Consider the following 25,944-nt stretch of genomic DNA (forward strand, 5'->3'; position numbering starts at 1 on the left):
GTCTAACACCTTACCAACCCACCTGAGCAAACGTGTCAGCGACAGTGGCTAAGAAAAATTCAAAGAAGAAACCTCAAGCAGACCAGACTCAGGCAGTCTGGAGCCCTGCATATGCGTGCAGAACCGTGAGTGGCCGTCCATATGGATCACAGATCAACTAGGATCTGTTACAACACTAACTCAAATGTACTGCACCTTTTGTAACACAAATATGTCTTTCAAATGGTCTTCAAAGAAAATTGACACTATTCTTCTTTATTGGCAGCACACAGTGTGAGGGTAGTCACTGGAGTCTGAGTGCCAACACCCACCCCACACACACACACACACCCCAACACTTTTTTTTTTTTAAACAGTCAAGCACAAATGTCTGAAATGGACTCCGCAACTGCATAACCTAACAAGACATCTGCAAATTAGTGGGAGGAAAAATTCAATTTTAAAATAGTTCCTATTTAAGAGAATGTAGTTACGATTTTACTCCTTAATGATCATCTACCTGCTACACCACCAGGTGGCAAATATGCACACCCATCACACACAGCATTATATACGTTTGTGTGCATGCTCATTTTTGTGCATGATTCATGCACTGCAATGCGCGAATGGGAATCCTGAATACGGCAGCAGGTTTGGCTGCGTCATACTTTGCACAAGGATATACGAGGTCTGTTAGAAAAGTATCGTACCTTTTTATTTTTTCAAAAACTATATGGATTTGATTCATATGTTTTTACGTCAGCCAAGCTTGAACCTTCGTGCGCATGTGTGAGTTTTTCCACGCCTGTCGGTTGCATCATTCGCCTGTGGGCAGGCTTTCAGTGAGCACTGGTCCACCCCTCTCATCACTGTTTCATTGTGAGGAAATGGCGGAATGATTTGGGCTTTTTTTCCCATCAGAGTTTTTTCAGAAACTGTTAGAGACAGGCAGCTGGAAACCATTCGAAAAATTTATCTGGCTTTCGGTGAAAATTTTACGGGCTTCACAGAGAATAAGGAGTGTTACTACAGCTTTAAGGACGGCCCACAATGGCGCACCGCGCTCCAAGCCGCCATCAAGAGGCAGAAACCACCACATCATTTCTAAACGGATGGCTGTGTAGAGCCGGGACCGTCGTGTGCAATTTCTCTGGTTATCACAAGAGCTGGACATCAGCCATTTTCCGGCAGATTTCACTTTTAACAAGAGATTTTGTCATGGAAAGTCGCGCGGAGGCTACGTGCGTCACGACCGATTCGCTGATGAAGCGAGACAAAGGAACACCTCCGTTTCGGAGTGCCAGAGGACAAGTTGGGATATGCCTATCTCGGCTTTCAGTGCTTACCAGTCGAGTGAGTATAAGAGAAATTGTGGAGAGCTGGGCTGGTCCATCTTTGGCTTCTGTTAAAAGAACTACTGGTGGGACCCAGGTCCAAACTTGAAACAGCTTACGCAGGTGGGCACATAAAACATCCCTTTTTTCTCTTAACAAGGATGGTCATGATTACCACAAGGCTGGAAAGCTCTACACTGCAGTGACAGAGTTGCATAAGGTCTTCACAAGTGGAAATAGCCACATCCCAGTGAGTGGACACATCTGCTTTTTGTCTAGTTGCTCCAGCTGTTAGCATAATCGAGCTGTGGTGGACCACTTTCAGTCAGTGGTATCAGATATCACTAGGTCTGAAATGATTTGTCAAGTAACTCGAATAATTCGATTACAAAAAGTGTTTGAGGCAAATTCTGTCTCGAAGCTCCATTTAACATTGTAGTACATATACCAGGCCTGTGTATGGCGCTGTAATGTCACCCCAGAAAAAAAGGAAGACTAGAGCATGCACCTACGCTGTGTAAGAGCTAATCAATGTAGCACCAAAAGATACAGCTTTCCAATGCGACACACAGAGAAAAGTAAAGACTTTTAAAAGACAGATGGTCCACCCTGATCATCTGAAATAGCTTACTGCGCATTTAAAGCGAAGCAGTGTGTTGGTCTATTTTTAAAAAACACACCGTTTGGTCTGCTAGCTGCTTTCCACTCTACCTGGGGAGTGGCTAGTCATCCGGCGGCTGGCTGCTGTCTCTCTATGCCCAGTGTGAGTGGAGTGCTGAGCCCCTCACACCGGGCGAGTCACAGCTCCATCCCCGGCCACACTGACAAACAGCCTCTGAAAGAAGATCCTCTCAGCAGAAGTCCACTCTTTCTTCTGTGTTTTGCTCAGACTCGCACTGAGTGTTTTCCTTTTTAATTTTCGCTTTTCTGAGCAACACACAACACTTCACAAACACGGTAAATTAAATAAAATAAAAAAAAAAATGACTGCGAGGCTTGCATGTTCAACCTCCAGCTGAAATGCATCTGCTGAATCACAGAGAAAGAGGGGGAAAAAAATATTACACAGGGACCCAGTACACCAACCTAAAAAAATTAATTAATTAATTAATTAAAAAAAAAAAGGTTAAATTTCACAATTGGGGGGAACACACAAACAAAAAAATGGCAAGACTTTGGCCCGAATTCGGGCGAATAGACATGGCTTTGCGTCCCTGGCAAATAGACTTGGCCCTCTACGTGCACTTTAAATCAATTATTTTTCATTGACAGGGTGCAGAGCGGATTCATCAATGTGGCTTTTGTGGAAAAGCTGCACTCCAGAGCCCAGTTTTTCATAGGCTGTGCTCATGTTCATGTGCAGCCTGACTGACTGAGGATTACACCGACAGCTTGCACGTACGGTCTGGTGTCAGGGGAGTGCTGAGCTGAGCACTTGACACCAGCAAAGATCCAAAACTTGTAAAGATACCCAGGAAAACAGAAAGGGATACAATAAATTTGACAATCTGTGTGATGGTGCAGTGTCACTGTGCCATTGCTTAGGGAGAGCCCTGGACTGTTGATGTTGTTTACAAAAAGCAAAAGTACTTTTCATCCGATTACTCGATCAATCGCCAGAATACTCTATTACTAAAATAATCTATACCTACAGCCAGTGTTGCCACAGTTACTTTGAAGTAGTAATCCAATTACTGATTACTGATTACTCCTTGAAAAAGTAACTTAGTTACTTTACTGATTACTCAATTACTGATTACTTTTCCCAGCTGCCGACAACAACCCTCTGCCACCTCAACATGACAATGATACCTGTTTTGCCAAAACTTACTTTATAGTCACCCTTTCTTGACTTCAATGAAAATAAATACTTGTTTTATAAAAAGTAAAATAAAGACCTCTTTCTTGACCTCATATTTAACTGTTGACAGCACTGTAACAGTAAAACTTGCAATTTCGAACCTACATTGTTTATAAATGTAACTATTAAATTCATTCTAGCATTTTTCTAACATTTAAATTCTCTCTAAATATTTTACTTGTCAAAATTAATATTATTTTAAGTAGTATTAGTAGTTAGTATTAGTAGTAAAAAAAAAGGCTTCAAAACTGGACCGTTAATCTAGGGGTGTTGTGGCGGAGGGGGGCACATCCCTCCCCCATGCCCCCATTCCATCTGGATTCGCCCCTGCTTTGGCGTTTGAGCACAAAGAATGGATAACATTTATTTATGCAGAAAACGTGACCAGATTTACAGGTAAGAAAGTTTTATTGTGTTTTCACATCATGTGGTCCTCAGAAAGAGAGTTTAGGTGCATTTGAGTGGAAAATAGTGTTAGTTGTTGACGCGTCGCGGAGGATCAGCTGTTTTTAACGAGACGATACAGAGCGGCTCAGCTCAGAATTCTAAATAAAGGAGGGAAAAAAGTATAAAAATGTCTTTGTAAAGCTCAGTGCAGGTGTGCTGATCACCGTGCCTTAAGAGGTGAGGACGAGTCGAGCAGCTGCAAAAAACCGTGGATGAAAAGCTCACAGCTCGCTTAAAGTGGGCAGTTCAGTCGAACCCCGACCTCCTGCCCACAGACCAAGTTTAATGCTGCTATCGACCCACAATGAAAAATAATAGTAACGCAGTGACATGGAGAAGTAACTTTAATCTGATTACTGATTTGGAAAGATTAACGCGTTAGATTACTCGTTACTAAAAAAAGTGGTCAGATTAGAGTAACGCGTTACCAAGTAACGCGTTACTCTAATCTGTAACGCGTTACCGGCATCACTGCCTACAGCCCTAGATATCACCCCTGTCAGGTAGCGCATGATGAGGCTCAGGCACTCTGTGTCCGGTATGCTCCGACTGCAGGTAGCAATACCTCTGTGAGGAACACATTCAGAGTCACTGTTGGGTATTTTCTCCTCCAAACATTTTTAAAGCCTTTAACAAGACAAACAGAGTCAAGAAACACCAGTGAGACAGAAAGTCAAATTTTACGCGCGGAGTGCAGTCAGGCTGTACACCAAGGCTACACTAAAGTCTGGCCTGCTTTTCCGCTCTTTTTATTAAGAGACGCCCTCATCACATAAACAAAAACTTGTCCTAAGGGTGGGGGTGATGACGCAAGACAAGTTTCTTCCCGTAACATAAACGCATACGTCAATAAGTGCAGCTGTAAGGAAGAACACTTTTTTACACAGGTCAGCACATCTCGTTCGTCTGTTGCAGTTATCAGCTGTTCTGCATCTGCCTGAAGTGTCCTGTCCTTCACACTCCTTCACACTAAGCACCACATCACAACAGTCAAAACGTTCTCTTACTCCCAGTCGTTAGAGGCTGCGAAAACAAAGTTATATTATAATAATAAGTACATCCAGCCCTTCATTCCCAGCTCAGATTGACCCCAGAGTGCTAAAACAAAATTGAATTCTCAGGCTTGGTTAAGACAGGTGTAAAACAGCACAACACCGTTCTCATGAGAAAGAAGACAAAGCTAAAACAAGGTTGAATAACACGTACATTCTCAGGGTGAAGTGCAAAACAGCACAACACCGTTCTCATGAGAAAGAAGACAAATGTACAAATGTTTAACAGTGATAACATATATACAAAATCTTTAACAGTCACTCTTTCTGATCACATGTAATTTAAAAACAACCACAGGTTGACAAGGCTAGCCATCAGTCCCCACGTATCTAGTATCTGAGATGAAAATGTCTCCATGACCTATGACTTTGGAAACAGGCAGGAGCTATGCAGTGGAAGATCCTGGTGCCACTAACCACAGGCACTGCTGGGCATGGAGTTCCAATACTGGTGGCATAGCAAAGGAGATTGATTAGGTTTTCTTTGAAAGGTACTGCAAGCAGCTGGAAATTTATAGGGTTTATAGATGTGCTGAGTTTGTATACTCTTGACCACAGCTTCCCGAAGGATTTATCTGAACTACCACAGACTGCCGTCTCCTCGGTGTAATGGATTTAATCTGTCCAAATAGGTTGGCTGTTATGAGCAGTTGTATAAGGCTGATCCTGTTGGTAGGATGTCGGACATAGAAGGTAGGAGGACTCTGGTGGCTGATCCACAAGATCAGCTGCAAATCACTGAATCTCAGTAAGATTGGAAAGAGATGATGAAACATCTGAGGAGAGGAAAAGTTGCAGGGATCTGTGACACTAGGCTGAACTTCTTCCAGTGGATCTTGATCATGGGTAGGCAATTACTTTCCCAAGGGGCCACATGAGTAAGAGAAAATATTGTGGCAGGAAGGACCAAAATACTGAAGTCAGTTATGTTCCACATTAATTTTATCTGTACAAAAGTAAAAATCAGTCCCTCTGGCTGCTCCCTTGTTTGCACTTGGGGTCGCCAAAGCAAATCAAAGATGGATCTGCATGTTGAATTGGTACAAGTTTTACACCAGATGCCCTTCTGGCGCAACTTCACATTACATAGACAGATGTGGCAGGGGTGGCATTTGAACCGGGAACCTTCTGCACTGAAACCGAGTGCACTAACCACTTGGCCACCACCCTTCTTCTTCTTTGTCTTTCGGCTGTTCCCATTAGGGGTCGCCACAGCAGATCAGTTGTTTCCATCTCATCCTGTCCTCTGTATCTTCCTCTGTCACACCAACCACCTGCCTGTCCTCTCTCAGCACATCCATAAACATCCTCTTTGGCCTCCCTCTTCTCCTCCTGCCTGGTGGCTCCATCCTCAGCATCCTTTTCCCTATATACCCTGGGTCCCTCCTATGCACATGTCCAAACCATCTCAATCTCGCCTCTCTGACTTTGTCTCCAAACCGTCCCACCTGAGCTGTCCCTCTGATATGTTCACTCCTAATCTTGTCCATTCTTGTCACTCCCAAAGAGAATCTCCACATCTTCAGCTCTGCCACCTGTCTTTTTGTTAGTGCCACCGTCTCTAAGACGTACAACATAGCTGTTCTCACTACTGTCTTGTAAACTTTCCCCTTCACTCTTGCTGATATTCTTTGGTGACAAATCACTCCTGCCACCTTTTTCCGCCCACTCCACCCTGCCTGCACTCTCTTCCACACTCTCCATTACTTTGAACAGTTGACCCCAAATATTTAAACTCATCTACTTTCACCACTTCTACTCCTTGTAACTGCACTATTCCACTGGGCTCCCTCTCATTCACACACATGTACTCAGTCTTGCTTCTACTGACTTTCATTCCCCTTCTCTCCAAAGCATATCTCCACCTCTCCAGACTAGACTCAACTTGCTCTCTACTCTCACTATAGATCACAACGTCATCTGCAAACATAGTTCATGGGGACTCTTGTCTGATCTCATCCGTCAACCTGTCCATCACCACTACAAACAAGAAAGGGCTCAGAGCTGATCCTTGGTGTAATCCCACCTCCACCTTGAATGAGTGTCATTCCGACTGCGCATCTCACCGCTGTCACACTATTCTTGTACATGTCCTGCACTACCCTAACATACTTCTCTGCCACTCCAGACTTCCTCATACAATACCACAGCTCTTCTCTTGGCACCCTATCATAAGCTTTTTCTAAGTCCACAAACACACAATGTAACTCTTTCTGGCCTTCTCTGTACTTCAACAGTATTCTCAGAGCAAACATTGCATCTGTAGTGCTCTTTCTCGACATGAAACCATACTGCTGCTCACAGATCTTCACCTGTTTTCTAAGCCTAGCTTCTACTACTCTTTCCCATAACTTCATGCTGTGGCTGATCAACTTTATGCCTCTCTAGTTACTGCAGCTCTGCACAGCACCCTTGTTCTTGAAAATAGGAACCAGCACACTTTGTCCCCACTCCTCAGGCATCCTCTCACTTTCCAAGATTTTATTACACAATCTGGTTAGAAACTCTACTGCCATCTCTCCTAGACATTTCCATGCCTCCACTGGAATGTCATCTGGACCAACTGCCTTTCCACTCTTCATCCTCTTCATAGTAGCCCTCACTTCTTCCTTACTAATCTTGTGTACTTCCTGATTTACTCTCACCACATCATCCAGCCTTTTCTCTCACTCATTTTCTTTATTCATCAGCTCTTCAAAATATTCCCTCCACCTTCTCAGCACACACTCCTCACTTGTCAGCACATTACTGTGTGCATCTTTTACCACCCGAACCTGCTGTTAGGGGTGCTGGGGGGGGGAAAAATCGACCAAAATGTCCAAGAATTGATTTTTAAAAAGCATTTTTTAAACATTTTCTTGCTTTCTCGCTGCGTGTACTGTGTGTCAGGCAATAGACTCCGTACTACAGTGTCCCCGTGAGGGGAAGGTCCGGTGTGCTTCAAACATTTGTGAGCTGCAGCTTAGCATGGCGGACGAAGAGCTAATTCAGCCAGCACCGTCTTTGCTGAAGGCAAATGTTTGGGCGCATTTTGGATTTTATTATTTGCTGCGTAAGAAGGAGCTTGACATGACTTATGCAGTGTGCGAAATCTGCAAAATGAAAGTCAAGTACTTTGGAAACACTTTAAATCCGCAAGCCCACATGCTACGCCATCACCCGGAGCTAAAACAAGCGGAGCAGCGGCCTCTGCCGACTACTGGCCAGCGCACACTCCATCATTTCACTAAACTGCCAGCCAACTCTGAACGAGCAAAGCAGATAAACAAATTTACATATTTAGAATCACTTCATTAACCTTCTAAAGCTGCATTTTCTTAAACATTTTTAAAGTAATTAACTATTTCTCAGAGCTCCTTGAATCGAAAATCGATTCTGAATCGAATCGTCACCCCAAGAATCAGAATCGAATTGAATCATGAGTTGTTGTAAGATTCACATCCCTACCTGCTGCACATCCTTTCCAGCTCTGTCCCTTTGTCTGGCCAATCGGTACAAGTCCTTTTTCTCCTTCCTTACTATTCAAATTCTTTTCCTTTGCTTTTGCCACTTCTCTTTTCGCCTTACACTGCATCTCCTTGTACTCCTGTCTACTTTCTTCATCTCTCCGACTATCCCAAAACTTTTTCGCCAACCTCTTTCTCCTTATGCTTTCCTGGACCTCTTCATTCCACCACCAAGTCTCCTTGTCTTCCTTCCACTGTCCAGATGTTATACCCAGTACTGTCCTAGCTGTCTCCCTCACCACATCTGCAGTACACTTCCAGTTGTCCAAAATTGCTTCCCCTCCAACCAGTGCTTCTCTCACCTGCTCGCTAAATTTCACACAAGTCTTCCTCCTTCAGCTTCCGCCATCAGATCCTTTGTTGAGCTCTCACTCTCTTCTTCTTCACCTCTAAAGTCATCCTACAAACAGCCATCCTATGCTGTCTAACGACACTCTCTCCTGCCACCACCTTACAGTCTGATTTCTTTTAGCTTGCATCTCCTATAAAGAATGTAGTCCACTTGTGTGCACCTTCCTCCACTCTTATGTTACCCTGTGCTCCTCCCTTTTCTTAAAGTAGGTATTCACCACAGCCATTTCCATCCTTTCTGCAAAATCAACTATCTGTCCTTCACCATTCCTATCCTTGATACCATATCTACCCATTACTTCATCACCTCTGTTCCCTTCACTTCACTGTTCCCTTGGCCACCACCAGTCGACATTAATTTTATATCTATAAAAAGCAGTAAATTGTATTGTTTTGACAAACTGCAACTATGATTAAGCAATGACAAACTGAAGTAGACTTAGTAAACACACCAACATTATATACTTTATTCTATCAAAATTCCCCAAAAACAATAGCTAACAAACCATTTTTTCCAGAAGACTAGCATTCAATGAACTTTATACAAAATGGTATTCCCATTCTACTTTTAATCTAACCACCTCATTTTTTGTTTTCAGTTCTTTTTGTCTTTTTTTATAGCCAAATCATAAACTGTTCACTATATCCCTTTTTATAGAAACCCTTTTACTACTGTGTCCTAGGGTTTAAGGTAAAACAAAGTGGAGACAGCTAAGAAAACAGCAAATTGTTCTCCTGCTGAACAAGATTATATTTCACGCACGAATCACTGCTGCTCTTTTCTACTGCAGCATCATATTATATAAAGTCTTTAACCTACACATTATTTAAATACTTCAGGATAAACACATTTTAAGGGGACAGGAGCTTTAATCTGAACAGCAGAGCTACATCAGACAGAGTATAAATGCAGACTCTTCATTAAAAGTTAGTTATTCCTGTCAGCTGAATTTACTCTGCAGCACGTTTATAGTAAAAGTTGACTAAACCGCCATCGTATAAACTGGATATTCACAGTCACTGGACAAAGGACAAAAATCCCATTGTTTTTATATGGTTGTCCATGTAATAAACACCACATATACCGTATTTTGTATAACAGATTTTCGCTCACATTGGACAAAATGTCTCGTCCGACTGCAACGCATTTCCATTAAAAACCCAGAGCATATACCACACAGAGCAGTCTGGATATGCACAGAAACAGAGGTACAAAATTAAAGTTCAGCACTCTGACACTTGCCAATTCAAGGAAAGTAGGACCGGAGTCATTTCCGTGATTAAAAGAATGACAGTATATTTTTTTTCAAACCGTGCTCAGACATGGGACCCATAGTCTGATGTGCACCTGTAAAATTAGACACCGCAAAAGGCTGTGATTTGACGCTTTTCTGGTTTCACTCTTTTCTCTGATGTTTTAAAAGTTTTTGCAGTGCACACGCTGATTACATTTCGATAATGGATTAATACTTTTGACAGAAAAGTCCGTAAATATGACCAATTTTACAACACAGAGTTGGAAAGAGAGGAAATTGTACACCTTACCTTTGATTAGGAGGTTGGTGATTGTAGAAAGAAAAGCTTGTTGAGGGTCAAATTAATCCAGAATAAAGCATAATCCAGCAACGGAGAACTTTAAAGCTGTCTTGCACTTCGACGTCATGGCATGGCACGGAGTTACAGCCGCAGAAGCATAAATCAGGGTTTAGGATTTTAAGATACACTCCCAGGGCTTGACAATAAGGCAATTTATGCACTGGCCCACAGGGCCAGTAGAATTTGAAAGTTACTGGCCCGGATGAAAATATCACTGTCCCATTCTTTCACGCGCACGCCGAACCGGGGGGTAACCGATATTAATTTTTTAAATCAACACTCAGACATTAGAATTGGGTTTCCTTAATGCAAAAACACTTGAAAACAAACAATATTCTTATACTACATGATAAAACCCTTAAAGTGAGTCAACTTTGAAAAAAAATGTCGGTAGGTAACTGATAGGAATTTTTTCAACACTCAGATATTAATACAAAAATAAATTTATTTCTTGATCATTTACAAAATTAATATAAGTTAAACTTCATATACCATGCTCCCTTGCTAATGTTGTCACCGTGGGGTTTCCACAAGGACATACTGATTAGACTTTTAAACTGGCGTATGAAATCATACCAGATGTCTACCAGGACTTGGTATATTTATACTTGTCAGCATATTCTGGCATGGCCCTGCAGGGGTGTTGGCCAAGTGGTTAATGCGCTTTGTTTCAGTTCGGAAGGTTCTGGGTTCAAATCCCACCCCTGCCACATTTCTCCATGTAATGTGGAGTTGCGTCAGGAAGGGCATCCGGCGTAAAACCTGTGCCAAATCAACATGCAGATCCACCTTGGATTTGCTGTGGCGACCCCGAGTGCAAACAAGGGAGCCCTACATGGCCCTACAAGTTCCACAGAAGACAACCTCGCTCTCCTCATCACGCTCCAGCCATGGCCATCTTTTCTTCCAGGAAGCTTGCCACGTTTTCCTCACCCTTTTCTTCTCATATTCAGCATCAGCAGCCTTCCTCTTCTGTGCTTGTTTTGAGGGTGACAGCTGTTCTTTCCTTTGCTTCCCTGGTTTCTGCCCAGGGGCAGGAGGTTTCAAGAAATTCATAATATTCACTGCGCTCGATCTTGCTTAAGCGAAAATGATGCGTCGATGTTGAAGCGAAATTCGCGCCATATCAGAAGATGCCTGCAGACAAAATTCGTCTGCACTTCGGCAATGTTCGGAACATTGCGAGTGGCGCAACATGTCCTGTCTCTGGTAGCAGCCTGTGAGCAGGACTTATGTCTCTTTTGTCCTTTATTTCACAATTATGACAAGCATTTTTGGAGCGAGCAGCAGCCCCACAGCAGCGTGAGCGGAGTTTCTTTCTCTTTCTACTTACACGCGCGCGCGAATCATCTGTAGAGAATATTTTATTAATTAACTACACAGATGTATAATAAAACAAATGGTGACTGGTTTCTAAACACAGTTGTGACAGACTTTTTGGGGGAAGAGTGAGCTGCAGCCACATAGCAAGCAGAGTTTCTTTCTTTTTTTTTATTGTTTACATGTGCGCGTGTGAACGGGACAGCTGGTCCTCAAACTGGGTCCTGCAGAGGTGGAAGGACCGCTGAAAGCAGCAGTCATCCAGACAGCTCCTGCAGCAAATAATGATACTGCCTGAATTGGAAACGTCTCATGACGTTTGTCAGCTTTCCACAACAACTCGCTCCGTGTGATCAAGGTCCGTCATGTTAACTAATATATATATATATATATATAAAAAATAATCCTGCTCAGTACGAGAGGAACTGCAGATTCAGACATTTGGTGTATGTGCTTGGCTGAGGAGCCAATGGTGCAAAGCTACCATCTGTGGGATTATGACTGAATGCCTCTAAGTCAGAATCCTGCCTAGACGAAGTGATACCGAAGCGCCATGGATTTTCAGTTGGCCCCTTCGGTTGGTGAGCAGAGCCGCTCGTGACTGGACTGGGGCGCGGCCGGATATGCGGCCGCCCCTCTCCTCCCACGCAACTCATGTTTGTGGAGAACCTGGTGCTAAATCACTTGCAGATGACCTGATTATATGCATATATAATCCACATAACATATATGCAGCAGGAAGCAGCTGGCTGTATTTGTAGCGTCCTTGCATCGTCTAAAACAGTGAAACAAAGATGAGCTGAAAACAACTTTTCTCGTGCTGAAAAGCGGAGGTGGTTTATCCAGGCCAGCAGCATCAGTGGAGGCGCTTCATCCAGGCCCGCGGCATTGGCTACATCCGCGGGTAGCAGCGGCTACATCCGGGGCTGGGGGCGGTGGCGGCAACCGAGGCTGGCGGCGGTAACATCTGAGGCCGCCTACAGCTACATTCCTGGCTGATGGCGGCTACATCCGTGGCTAGCAGCGGCTACGACCGAGGCTGGGGGCGGCTGTGAACAAGGTTAGCAACGGGGAGGGTTGATGCGCGGCAACCGGACCTGGGGTGGTGGAGGTTACGGGTGAGAATTGTTTTTTGCAATTAACAGTGGCCATACTAATGTTCTCTAATGTCATATACCAACACAGAGCAGAGTAGCTACCTAAACTCTGTAAGGGAGTTAGAGTATCTCGTCAATAGTTTTACATCCTCTTTGAAGACAACTTTGGATGCTGTAGCTCCTCTGAAAAAGAGAGCTTTAAATCAGAAGTGTCTGACTCCGTGGTATAACTCACAAACTCGTAGCTTAAAGCAGATAACCCGTAAGTTGGAGAGGAAATGGCGTCTCACTAATTTAGAAGATCTTCACTTAGCCTGGAAAAAGAGTTTGTTGCTCTATAAAAAAGCCCTCCGTAAAGCTAGGACATCTTTCTACTCATCACTAATTGAAGAAAATAAGAATAACCTCAGGTTTCTTTTCAGCACTGTAGCTAAGCTGACAAAGAGTCAGAGCTCTATTGAGCTGAGTATTCCATTAACTTTAACTAGTAATGACTTCATGACTTTCTTTGCTAACAAAATTTTAACTATTAGAGAAAAAATTACTCATAACCATCCCAAAGATGTATCGTTATCTTTGGCTGCTTTCAGTGATGCCGGTATTTGGTTAGACTCTTTCTCTCCGGTTGTTCTGTCTGAGTTATTTTCATTGGTTGCTTCGCCCAAACCATCGGCATGTTTATTGGACCCCATTCCTGCCAGGCTGCTCAAGGAAGTCCTACCATTATTTAATGCTTCAATCTTAAATATGATCAATCTATCTTTGTTAGTTGGTTATGTACCACAGGCCTTTAAGGTGGCAGTAATTAAACCATTACTTAAAAAGCCATCACTTGACCCAGCTATCTTAGCTAATTATAGGCCAATTTCCAACCTTCCTTTTCTCTCAAAGATTCTTGAGAGGGTAGTTGTAAAACAGCTAACTGATCACCTGCAGAGGAATGGTCTATTTGAAGAGTTTCAGTCAGGTTTTAGAATTCATCATAGTACAGAAACAGCATTAGTGAAGGTTACAAATGATCTTCTTATGGCTTCGGACAGTGGACTTATCTCTGTGCTTGTTCTGTTGGACCTCAGTGCTGCTTTTGATACTGTTGACCATAAAATTTTATTACAGAGATTAGAGCATGTCATAGGTATTAAAGGCACTGCGCTGCGGTGGTTTGAATCATATTTGTCTAATAGATTACAGTTTGTTCATGTAAATGGGGAATCTTCTTCACAGACTAAAGTTAATTATGGAGTTCCACAAGGTTCTGTGCTAGGACCAATTTTATTCACTTTATACATGCTTCCCTTAGGCAGTATTATTAGACAGTATTGCTTAAATTATCATTGTTACGCAGATGATACCCGGCTTTATCTATCCATGAAGCCAGAGGATACACACCAATTAGCTAAACTGCAGGATTGTCTTACAGACATAAAGACATGGATGACCTCTAATTTCCTGCTTTTAAACTCAGATAAAACTGAAGTTATTGTACTTGGCCCCACAAATCTTAGAAGCATGGTGTCTAACCAGATCGTTACTCTGGATGGCATTTCCCTGATCTCTAGTAATACTGTGAGAAATCTTGGAGTCATTTTTGATCAGGATATGTCATTCAAAGCGCATATTAAACAAATATGTAGGACTGCCTTTTTGCATTTACGCAATATCTCTAAAATCAGAAAGGTCTTGTCTCAGAGTGATGCTGAAAAACTAATTCATGCATTTATTTCCTCTAGGCTGGACTATTGTAATTCATTATTATCAGGTTGTCCTAAAAGTTCCCTAAAAAGCCTTCAGTTGGTTCAGAATGCTGCAGCTAGAGTACTGACGGGGACTAGCAGGAGAGAGCATATCTCACCCATGTTGGCCTCTCTTCATTGGCTTCCTGTTAATTCTAGAATAGAATTTAAAATTCTTCTTCTTACTTATAAGGTTTTGAATAATCAGGTCCCATCTTATCTTAGGGACCTCATAGTACCATATTACCCCATTAGAGCGCTTCGCTCTCAGACTGCGGGCTTACTTGTAGTTCCTAGGGTTTGTAAGAGTAGAATGGGAGGCAGAGCCTTCAGCTTTCAGGCTCCTCTCCTGTGGAACCAGCTCCCAATTCAGATCAGGGAGACAGATACCCTCTCTACTTTTAAGATTAGGCTTAAAACTTTCCTTTTCACTAAGGCTTATAGTTAGGGCTGGATCGGGTGACCCTGGACCATCCCTTGGTTATGCTGCTTTAGACGTAGATTGTGGGGGGTTCCCATGATGCACTGTTTCTTTCTCTTTTTGCTCCGTATGCATCACTCTGCATTTAATCATTAGTGATCGATCTCTGCCCCCCTTCACGGCATGTCTTTTTCCTGGTTTTTTCCCTCAGCCCCAACCAGTCTCAGCAGAAGACTGCCCCTCCCTGAGCCTGGTTCTGCTGGAGGTTTCTTCCTGTTAAAAGGGAGTTTTTCCTTCCCACTGTTGCCAAGTGCTTGCTCATAGGGGGGTCGTTTTGACCGTTGGGTTTTTATAATTATTGTATGGCCTTGCCTTACAATATGGAGCGCCTTGGGGCAACTGTTTGTTGTGATTTGGCGCTATATAAGAAAAAAGTTGATTGATTGATTGATTGATACTAAGCCACGATAGTTAACATGGCACCACCCAAGAAAACGGAGAAACTTGAGGAAAATAGAGGAGATAAAGACCTCAATAAACCAGATATTAAAAGACATGTCTAATTTAGACAAGCTGACGGTGGAGATTAAAGATCTCCAAAAACTGGTTAAAGAGAAGGACAAGATCATTAAGAAACTTGAACAACGTGTAGATGAACTTGAACAATTCACTAGAAAAGATGTTATAATATCTGGACTAGAAACAAGGCATCGGACATATGCAAGGGTGGTGGATTCTGGTGGAACCAGTGGGGAGAATGCACCACCTGAAGAACGACAATCATTAGAACAGCAAGTTACAAACTTATATCAAAAAGGTGTTGACATCCATCAAGACACGATAGACTGCTATACTGTTCCAACTAAAGATAGAAAAAATAACATTGTTATACGATTTACAAGCAGAAAATATAAAAATGAATTATTAAGACAGGGAAAGAATTTGAAAGGAACGAGTGTCTGCATAAATGAGCATCTAACAAAAAAAAAAAATTATATATAATATAATATTGCTAGGGAAGCAAGACTATTAAAAAACAGAAGCACATTGTTGCTACATGGGTCTGGAATTGTAGGGTGTGGATTAGAGTAAAAGAAGGAACATATGGTATACAAATCAAAAACATGGAGGACCTTACAAAATACAGACCTGAATAGACAATCAAATATGATGTCTGTTGGTAATTGGACCAACAAAAAAAATCTGATCAAACATGGAAACAGATGATAAAATATGACATAGACACTAATATTGATGAAAGTATATTTGACTTAAAAGCGATTGGTTGTGAGTATTATACGGTAGAACAGCTAAATAGTGAAACAATTGCAGAAGATACCCTGTCACTCATACATATAAACAGTCGACGCTTGTATTGTAAAATGTCACAAATAAAAGATTTAAATCAGTTTAAAAATAGATTTAGTATTGTTGCAATCACTGAATTTTGGGTTAATGATGATCTCATGGCTGATGTTCAAATGGAGGGATATGAGCTGTATTTTGTGAATAGAAGAGATAAAAGGGGCGGTGGTGTTGCTCTGTACATAAAGGCAGATCTGATATGTACAACTGTAGAAGAAATGACAACTGTGGATGACGTCATAGAAATTGTAACAGTGGAACTTGTACATGAAACATCTAAGAATATTTTAATCAGTTGTGTATACAGAGCACCAGACACTTGTGTTGTGAAATTTACAGATGGAATAATAGAGTGATTCCATCAAATTAAAAACAAAACACTTTTTATATGTGGAGACTTTAACATTAACATAGAAAGCTCCAAATTACTTTGTCAAAGAAAATAAAGAGATATATGACATAAAAGAAGTGGCAAATGGGTTTAATGATTATTTTTCAAATGTAGGATCAAGTCTGGTGGGAAATAAACCAATAGTAGAAGATACATTACATACACTTGTAAATACGGTCAATAGTATTTTCCTGGACAATGTGGAAAAAGATGAAATAAGAAATATTGTAAAAAAAAAAAAAAAAACTTTGTAAGCAAAAGATCAACTGACCATGAAGATTTAGACATGATGACTGTAAAAAGTATAATAGAAACTGTTATTGAACCATTCACTTATATTTGCAATCTGTCTCTGTCAACAGGGATTTTTCCAGATGAAATGAAAATTGCCAAGGTAGTCCCATTATATAAAAAGGGAGACAAAATTTCTCTAAATTACAGGCCAGTATCATTGCTTCCACAGTTTTCTAAAATTATGGAAAAAGTTTTTGTGACAAGGTTGGATAAATTCACTGAGAAACAGCATATTTTAAATAATGCTCAGTATGGATTCAGAACAAAACATTCGACAGCTATGGCAATTATGGAATTAATAGAGAAAATATCAACAACAATAGAAAATAAGGATTATTTTGTAAGTATTTTTATTGACTTGAAAAAGGCTTTTGATGTGATTGACCACTCAAGATTGCTTCACAAGTTACAACAATATGGAATAAGAGGTATTGCACATCAGTGGGTAAAAAGCTACTTAGAAAACAGAAAGTTTGTTCAGATAAATAATATCAAATCAGAATTGTGTAATATTACTTATTGAGTACCACAAGGATCGGTATTTGGACCCAAACTGTTTATTTTGTATATCAATGATTTTGTGAATGTATCTAATGTGCTTGGTAGCATTTTATTTGCTGATGATACAACGCTGTTTTACTTTGGATCAGATATACAGGAAGAAGCACAAGTGATAAATACAGAACTGGAAAAGGTTAAACATTGGTTTGATATAAACAGACTGTCACTAAATAGTAATAAGACAAATTTCATATTGTTTAATGACAGAGCAAAAAAAAAAAAAAAAACGTATCATTACAAATAGATGGAATGTATATACAAAGGGTAAAAGAAACTAAATTTTTAGGAGTCATGATTGATGAAGATTTTACATGGAAGTCACACATAAATTACATAAAAGGAAAAATAGCGAAAGCCATTATTGTTTTGCATAAAGTAAAATATTCATTAAATAGTTATGGTTTATTAACATTGTACAATTCATTGATTTTCCCATATTTAACTTATTGTGTAGAAATCTGGGGATCAACATATACAACTTATATACAACCTTTGTTTATTCTGCAGAAAAGGGCTTTAAGGGTGATTAGCAACAGTGGTTTTAGAGATCCATCTAATCCATTGTTCATTAAGTACAGGGTACTTAAATTTCGTGATTTGGTCGATTTGAAAATATTACAAACAATGTACCAAGCTAATAAAAATGCTTTACCAACAAACATTCAAAATATGTTTGAGAAAAGAGTAAGTAGTTATAAATTGAAAGGAATAGAAGTCTTTAGAAAACCAAGATACAGAACCAAAGTAAAGGAACGGAGTATTGCAGTAAATGGTGTAAAATTATGGAACAATCTCAACAAAGAAATTAAAGAATTAAGGTCGCTTAAATTATTTAAAAAAACGTATTAAACTAGATGTATTAAGTAAGTATGAAACTATGAAATAAGTCAATGGGCTGTAAGGAAGTCAAAAAGGTAATTTGTTAATAATGTTTAAAATGTTTTAAGTTTAAAAATGTAACCTGTCGGAGATGTAATCTATTAAATAATGGTCATAATTATGAAATAAGTCAGTGGTATGTGACAAGTTATAGAAATACAATCTGTTAAATAATGTCGAATAATGACGCTGGATATTGAAAGATTGTATTGTAAGAAGGGGCAGAAAATATAAGACTTGTTCTTCTCTCTGCTCTTTTTCATTCTGGTAATTGAGATGCTTTATTTCTGCTTTTCTGTTTTGTTTTGTTTTTCTTTTCTTTTAAATGAATAAAATAAATAAATGAATGAATGAACTTGACTGACAACTGGGGCGAATTTTCGCAGCAAAAAGCAGAGCGACACACCCGGCGAAGGAGGCGCGTCCGTTGCCGCGAATTTATAACGTCTGATCGCGCCCGGTGTGAACGCGGCATTAGACTAATAAATTTGCCCAAAGCGACTAATTCTTACTGGCCCGTACGGACCAGTGAAATATGAACTTCACTGGCCCGTGGTGGCACGGAACGTGTAAAAAAGGCCGCCGGGCCATCGGACCAGTGCTATTGTCGAGCCCAGACTCCATAATGGACTTAGAAAAAAAAAAAAAAGAGTGACTCGACCAAACCTAATCTTTAATGGACATAATGCCAGCCACTTATTTAAGGCAGGCCTTTATTTTTTCAGAGGAATTTTTGACCCAGTCATTAAATGAGGCAGGTCCCAATTCAGGATTCTTCGTAGATCATTCGGCATCTTCTGACTGTAACTAATCCGTTTTATACATATAGTTAACGGATTTTGTCTGCTTTATACATATAACGGATTTCAATTATAACGGACAAAATTTGCCGGTTCACCTGAATCCATTAAATGTGATCTTTCTGTGTATCTCTTTTGTGACTAGTCGCGAAACATGTCATTTAATAAGTGCTGTCTTAAGCCTGGTTCACACGGCAGGATCTTAAAATTATCTTTAGGTTTCCAAAACCTGAAAGACAACACACGTGAAGATAAAATATCATGGATCTAACAGGTTTGGTCGTACAGTGTGTGGTGTCCAGCCACACAGTTAGGACAACACCACCACACACGAACAGATTTCACGCATGAATATTCACAGCTCAGACAGGAAATCTCGCAAAATCTCTCGAGATTAAACGTGACTTCAGAGTAAACAAACAGAGATACTTTGTGGACTATTTAAAACAGAGGGAAAAAAACGATACAAAAAGAAAAAGTAAAGGCATTCTTTTAAAGGAATGGAGACAGCGCAACCACCGGACTTTCTAAGTCAGAACAGCTGTTTAGATTTTATTTTCCGCTCCGTGCGTCCGTCCCCTCGCTTTCTGATTGGCTGCACGTCACATTCAGCAGGCTGTGTGCACGTTTTTGGTCGGAGGACACAACACATGCTGCAATATCGGGTCAAATAAATCCAACATGTTGAATATCCCCGATTTGCGATTGGAGTGCCCCTGACGCCCTTCCGAGCAGATCAGAGCGCTCTTAACACACCACACATGACAGAAATATGTGATAAGATTATCTTTAGCGTCATCACGTCATAAACTGCATGTCTTTGGATGTGGGAGGAAGCAGAGCACCTGGAGGGAACCCCATGCAAACAAGGGGAGAACATGCAAACTCCACACAGAAAGGCCTCAGCAGGAAGTGATCCCATGACGTGCTTGCTGTCAGGCAACAGTGCTAAGCCACCATGCTGCCCTTGTTGGATTAAAAAAAAAAAAAAAAATCTTATTCAGCACTGGAAAATGCTGCAATGGCCCATGTAACAATCAATTTAATCACAGACCAAACACCAGTCTCAGCATAAACTCTGGCACCCTGGGACCCACTGAGTATTCTCATGCCTTAGCAAAACAAGACAAAGCACAGGATTTTAAATAATGAAGGGCGAAAACATCACCAATTACACATAGTTCAGTAACTCTTATCTTTGGATTAAAAAGAAAATGTAATTTTTGTCCGTTTGGACAATACATCTTCCCCTAAAAAAAAAAAAAAAAAAATAAAAATAATAAAAAAAAAAACTTCAGTGGCTTACTGAAACATGATATATCACACCCTTCTATGAACCATTGCACAGTTACAGACTAAGGCTCTTAAACACGTATACAATAAAATTTAAAACAGCACATAAACACAGAACATGTCACCTCCCCACTTGGCGTTAAAAGCCAGCTTAAATAAACAAGTCTAACTTAGATTTAAAAAGTGCTAGGTCAGGAATAGTGCGCAAGTCGAGAAGTAGCTTGTTCCACAGTCTGGAACCAGCTACCGCAAAAGCACGATCACCCCAGAATTTATATTTTGACCTCGGAACACCTAAGTAAAGCTGGTCAGATGCCCGTAATGGCCTACTGTAAGCACGCAAAGTTAAAATTTCAGAGCGGTAAGGAGGTGCGAGGCCATAAATAGTTTTTAAAAACATTAAAATCTTAAAATCAATTCTAAAATGAAATGGAAGCCAGTGGAGTGAGTACAGGATGGGCGTAATATGTCCACATCTAAAAGTGTTTGTTAAAAGATGAGCAGCAGCATTCTGCACCAATTGGAGACGTGCAAGAGAAGACCAATTAATGCCGGAAAAAAGTGCATTACAATAATCAAGTCTAGAACTGATGAAAGCATGAATGGCTGTCTCAAGATCACATCTACTGAGGAAGTGCTTTACTTAAGCCAGAAGATGAAGCTGGAAAAAACTTGCTTTAACAGTTTGTCTGTTGATCAAACCTCAAATAGCTGTCAAATATGTGTCTATGTGTGTATTTTGTACATGTTTAAGTAAATGGTATTCATGCACACTTGCATACGCGGACCTATACAATCCCTGGCAATAATTATGGAATCACTGGCCTCGGAGGATGTTCATTCAGTTGTTTAATTTTGTAGGAAAAAAAGCAGATCACAGACATGACACAAAACTAAAGTCATTTCAAATGGCAACTTTCTGGCTTTAAGAAACACTATAAGAAATCAAGAAAAAAAATTGTGGCAGTGAGTAACGGTTACTTTTTAGACCAAGCAGAGGGAAAAAAGTATGGACTCACTCAATTCTGAGGAATAAATTATGGAATCACCCTGTAAATTTTCATCCCCAAAACTAACACCTGCATCAAATCAGATCTGCTCATTAGTCTGCATCTAAAAAGGAGTGATCACACCTTGGAGAGCTGTTGCACCAAGTGGACTGACATGAATCATGGCTCCAACACGAGAGATGTCAATTGAAACAAAGGAGAGGATTATCAAACTCTTAAAAGAGGGTAAATCATCATGCAGTGTTGCAAAAGATGTTGGTTGTTCACAATCAGCTGTGTCTAAACTCTGGACCAAATACAAACATGGGAAGGTTGTTAAAGGCAAACATACTGGTAGACCAAGGCAGACATCAAAGCATCAAGACAGAAAACTTAAAGCAATATGTCTCAAAAATCTAAAATGCACAACAAAACAAATGAGGAACGAATGGGAGGAAACTGGAGTCAACGTCTGTGACCGAACTGTAAGAAACCGCCTAAAGGAAATGGGATTTACATACAGAAAAGCTAAACGAAAGCCATCATTAACACCTAAACAGAAAAAAAACAAGGTTACAATGGGCTAAGGAAAAGCAATCGTGGACTGTGGATGACTGGATGAAAGTCATATTCAGTGATGAATCTCGAATCTGCACTGGGCAAGGTGATGGTGCTGGAACTTTTGTTTGGTGCCGTTCCAATGAGATTTATAAAGATGACTGCCTGAAGAGAACATGTAAATTTCCACAGTCATTGATGATATGGGGCTGCATGTCAGGTAAAGGCACTGGGAAGATGGCTGTCATTACATCATCAATAAATGCACAAGTTTATGTTGATATTTTGGACACTTTTCTTATCCCATCAATTGAAAGGATGTTTGGGGATGATGAAATCATTTTTCAAGATGATAATGCATCTTGCCATAGAGCAAAAACTGTGAAAACGTTCCTTGCAAAAAGACACATAGGGTCTATGTCATGGCCTGCAAATAGTCCGGATCTTAATCCAATTGAAAATCTTTTCGTGGAAGTTGAAGAAAATGGTCCATGACAAGGCTCCAACCTGCAAAGCTGATCTGGCAACAGCAATCAGAGAAAGTTGGAGCCAGATTGATGAAGAGTACTGTTTGTCACTCATTAAGTCCATGCCTCAGAGACTGCAAGCTGTTATAAAAGCCAGAGGTGGTGCAACAAAATACTAGTGATGTGTTGGAGCGTTCTTTTGTTTTTCATGATTCCATAATTTTTTCCTCAGAATTGAGTGATTCCATATTTTTTTCCCTCTGCTTGGTCTAAAAAAGTAACCGTTACTGACTGCCACAATTTGTTTTCCAAATTTCTTACAGTGTTTCTTAAAGCCAGAAAGTTGCCATTTGAAATGACTTTAGTTTTGTGTCATGTCTGTGATCTGTTTTTTTTCTACAAAATTAAACAACTGAATGAACATCCTCTGAGGCCGGTGATTCCATAATTTTTGCCAGGGGTTGTATAAGGAAACATGCAAAAGAACAAACAGTGGTTTTTGAAGGTCACTGGCACCCCGTATGAGGAATCACACTCACTTTTTCTATCTACCCGTCGAGAATTGAGAACCGATATGTCTAAGTTGGCCATTTTTATTATATTTTAATGTAACGCAATCTACGGCCATTTTGACATCAAATTTTGAACTAACCAAAATTCAAGTAAAATTTTGCTTGATGGAAAAACTAACTTTGCCAATCCTAATCAATGTACTCGAAGGATATATGGTGAAAATTTCATCAAAATCGGAATCGGTCATCCAGCCACCCCCGCATGATTTTCTCTGAGACAGCTCATTAAAGACAGTAACTAGGGAATTTGACATTCCCTCAGAAAAGGTCACTTTGCTAATTTACACTGCAATATGTCACGCTACAGACATTAAAAACATATTTCCTAAATTCTGGTACATAGGGAATAGCAATACAGGCATCGAGAACTGAGAACATTCACTTTCAAAATCGGCTTTTTACTCTATATTTCAATGTAGAGACGGCAAGTATGGACAAAAGTGGATTATTTAAAAAATTGTCTAAAGTTGTTCAGAATGTTTTATGGAGTGAAAAAAAATGTTATGGGTCCAAGTGTTTGATTGTTCTTTACTTCTGGAAAGTTTCATGGAAATCGATGATGGTCATCCAGCCAACTTCTCTTTTTATGCATGATTTTCTCTGAGACAGCTCATTAAATGGCTTTGAGAGGGGTTAAGAAGTGGACTTGCCGCTTCTGAAAAGCAGCGAAGCAGACAACCAATGAAGCAGCGGGTCAGAGCCCTACTTCGTTGCTTCAAGCAGATCCACACTGCAGAACCGGTTGATTACAGACCCGCTGCAGGGTCTGCAATCAATGTAAAGAAATGATCATTTCCCGATAAGGCACACTTAAAAACAATGGCCGCTCTGAAGGACCAATAAGGGAATTGTTAAGCAAAAGGCTATTGATGTTGGTGGACTGAATCATTTCTTAATGATTTTCAAAAAGAACCAGTTCTCGATACCCATCCTTAATACATAGTTTCTCCAATTACAGGTACAGGGGCCTATATCTCCTTCAGTCTCCATGGGTGACCTTCACTAGCCTTCTTTCTTGCAGTCAGTTTTTAAAAACGCCTACTCCAGACAGATTTACCAAACAGCACTATACTGTTTGCATTTCTTAATCTCTGATGTAAATTAATTCCACGATTCAGTAACACTGAAATGTCAATACGCCCAACCTCTGAAGCATCTTAAATAAAAGTGGTTGTAAAAAAGTGATTAAGAAGAAAGATAAAGTCCTATACAGTCCCTAAGGCCAACTGGCAACTGTGGCTGCCTCCGAATTGTGTAGCATAAAGAGGATGAGAGTTTACTACTCCCTCTGGACGGAACACCAGTCCAATGCATGGTACTTCCCCAAGCGAGGCTGGTACGCATTTCACAGCTGAGTGAACAGAGACAATGCAGATTAAGCATCTTGTCCAAACAAACACACACACACACACACACACACATACACACACACACACACACACACACACACACACACACACACAGAAAGTGTGTCCAGGAATCTAACACAGAATCTACATGCAACACCTTAACCTGTTCAGCTCTGATCTGCCTTTACAGTAGTTTGTCCAATTTCCTATAGACTCTGAAAACAGAGGGACTCATCATGAAGATGGTCACAATTCCGAAAGTTAAAGTGCTTGTGTGTTTGTTAAAATTAAAGCTAAATGTCTACCATTCCAACACACTGTCACCGTCCAGGTACTTGGTGCTGTGGATGCAGCAGCTCCTGTCTGCAGTAACCTGTTTGTGGTTATTGGTTGCGTGTGAAATGTGCACGACGCGGTGTCACGAGCGCCACCGACAGTGTACAACTGAGAGGAAAAATAAATAAATAAACAAGACACCAGGGTCGTACTGGACACACACCAACGTTATGTTTTGTTTTGTTTTTTTTTTAGTTAATATGTCGGATAAATAGCGGTGTACCTTGCCGGTGACTCACCAGCTCTGCCGTGCTGTGGAGGATGATGAGGCTAATGTTACATAAACACATAGCCAGGACATAAATCGTGTTAGCTGCCCTCTTCATCCTCCACCGCTCTCAAATAACACGGAAACGTCCTACTCACCGTTTGTGCACCAACTCAAACGGAAGCGTTCGTTTCCTCGGCGACTTCAAAGCTCAGGCGTCTCCCGTCCTCGCTGCCTTCGAAAGAAAAAAGCCGAACACAAACTGAAGACAGCGCGTCGCGGCCGCATGTACCGCAGTGTTCAGCAGACTGCTGGGCCAGCTCTTTCTCTGCATGGGATTTGTTTTTTAATCATACTGCGCCCATAACATAGCCCATTACCGCCACCACCTGGTATGGAGTGCGCCTCGCACTACAGTGGGTGAATTTACAATCGTGAAAGTGCAGTCAGGTTGATAACAGTAAGCCAAATCAGCATTATCGACACGCATGCGCCGTGACCGTGTCAGATATTCTGGTCAAAGTTCCTGGTTACCCACTTTAGTAACCAAAGCTGTGTTTCTCGAGTGTGTGATCCATTTATATCTTGCCCTTAAAGTTAAAATTGCAGCTTTAAGCATACACCAGCATGCCAGCTTCACATTGTTCAGTGGGTGGCTGTCACAACAGTACACGTGGGCTGCAAAAGCGGAAAAAGTACATTTGCCCACTACACGAGTGCAAACAAGACACCGCACGTTGCATTTGATATACGCCACATGCTACACACGTTTCAGAATCAGAATCAAATTTATTGCCAAGTAACTTCTCACATACAAGGAATTTGGTTTGATGTCATTGGTGCATAAACAACAATAAAAGAAAATACTTCTGTAAGAAGTAATAGGTGCATAAACAACAATAAAAAGAAAAGGAAAAAAATACTTCTGTAAGAAGTAAAGGAGTCAAATAGACAAATGGGCAAAACTAACTTTACTGTCAAATAGATATAGTGGAATGGGGCTGTGCAGGCATGCAGATGAACAGTACAGGGACGATCAATCTGTACTTTGTGGGAGTCGGGGGGGGGGCAGGGTAAATGATGGAGGAATAAGAGTGCCAAAATCAAATAAATAAATATGTCATTAAATAATTAATTGAATGTGTCATTAATTAATTAAATATGTCATTAATTAAATAATACATA

General features: G+C 40.7%; 1 long non-coding RNA gene across 1 annotated transcript in view; it reads right to left on the reverse strand.

Moving 5' to 3' along the window:
* The window catches only part of LOC117524926, a 153,054-nt gene extending 127,985 nt beyond the window's left edge, over window positions 1–25,069 (reverse strand). Inside the window, exon 1 of the long non-coding RNA XR_004564905.1 lies at window positions 24,918–25,069. This is a non-coding gene — a long non-coding RNA (uncharacterized LOC117524926). The remainder of the gene's footprint in view (window positions 1–24,917) is intronic.
* Window positions 25,070–25,944: the final 875 nt, after the last annotated feature.

This window comes from Thalassophryne amazonica, chromosome 14, assembly GCF_902500255.1.
Source record: "Thalassophryne amazonica chromosome 14, fThaAma1.1, whole genome shotgun sequence".
Taxonomy (NCBI): Eukaryota; Metazoa; Chordata; class Actinopteri; order Batrachoidiformes; family Batrachoididae; genus Thalassophryne; species Thalassophryne amazonica.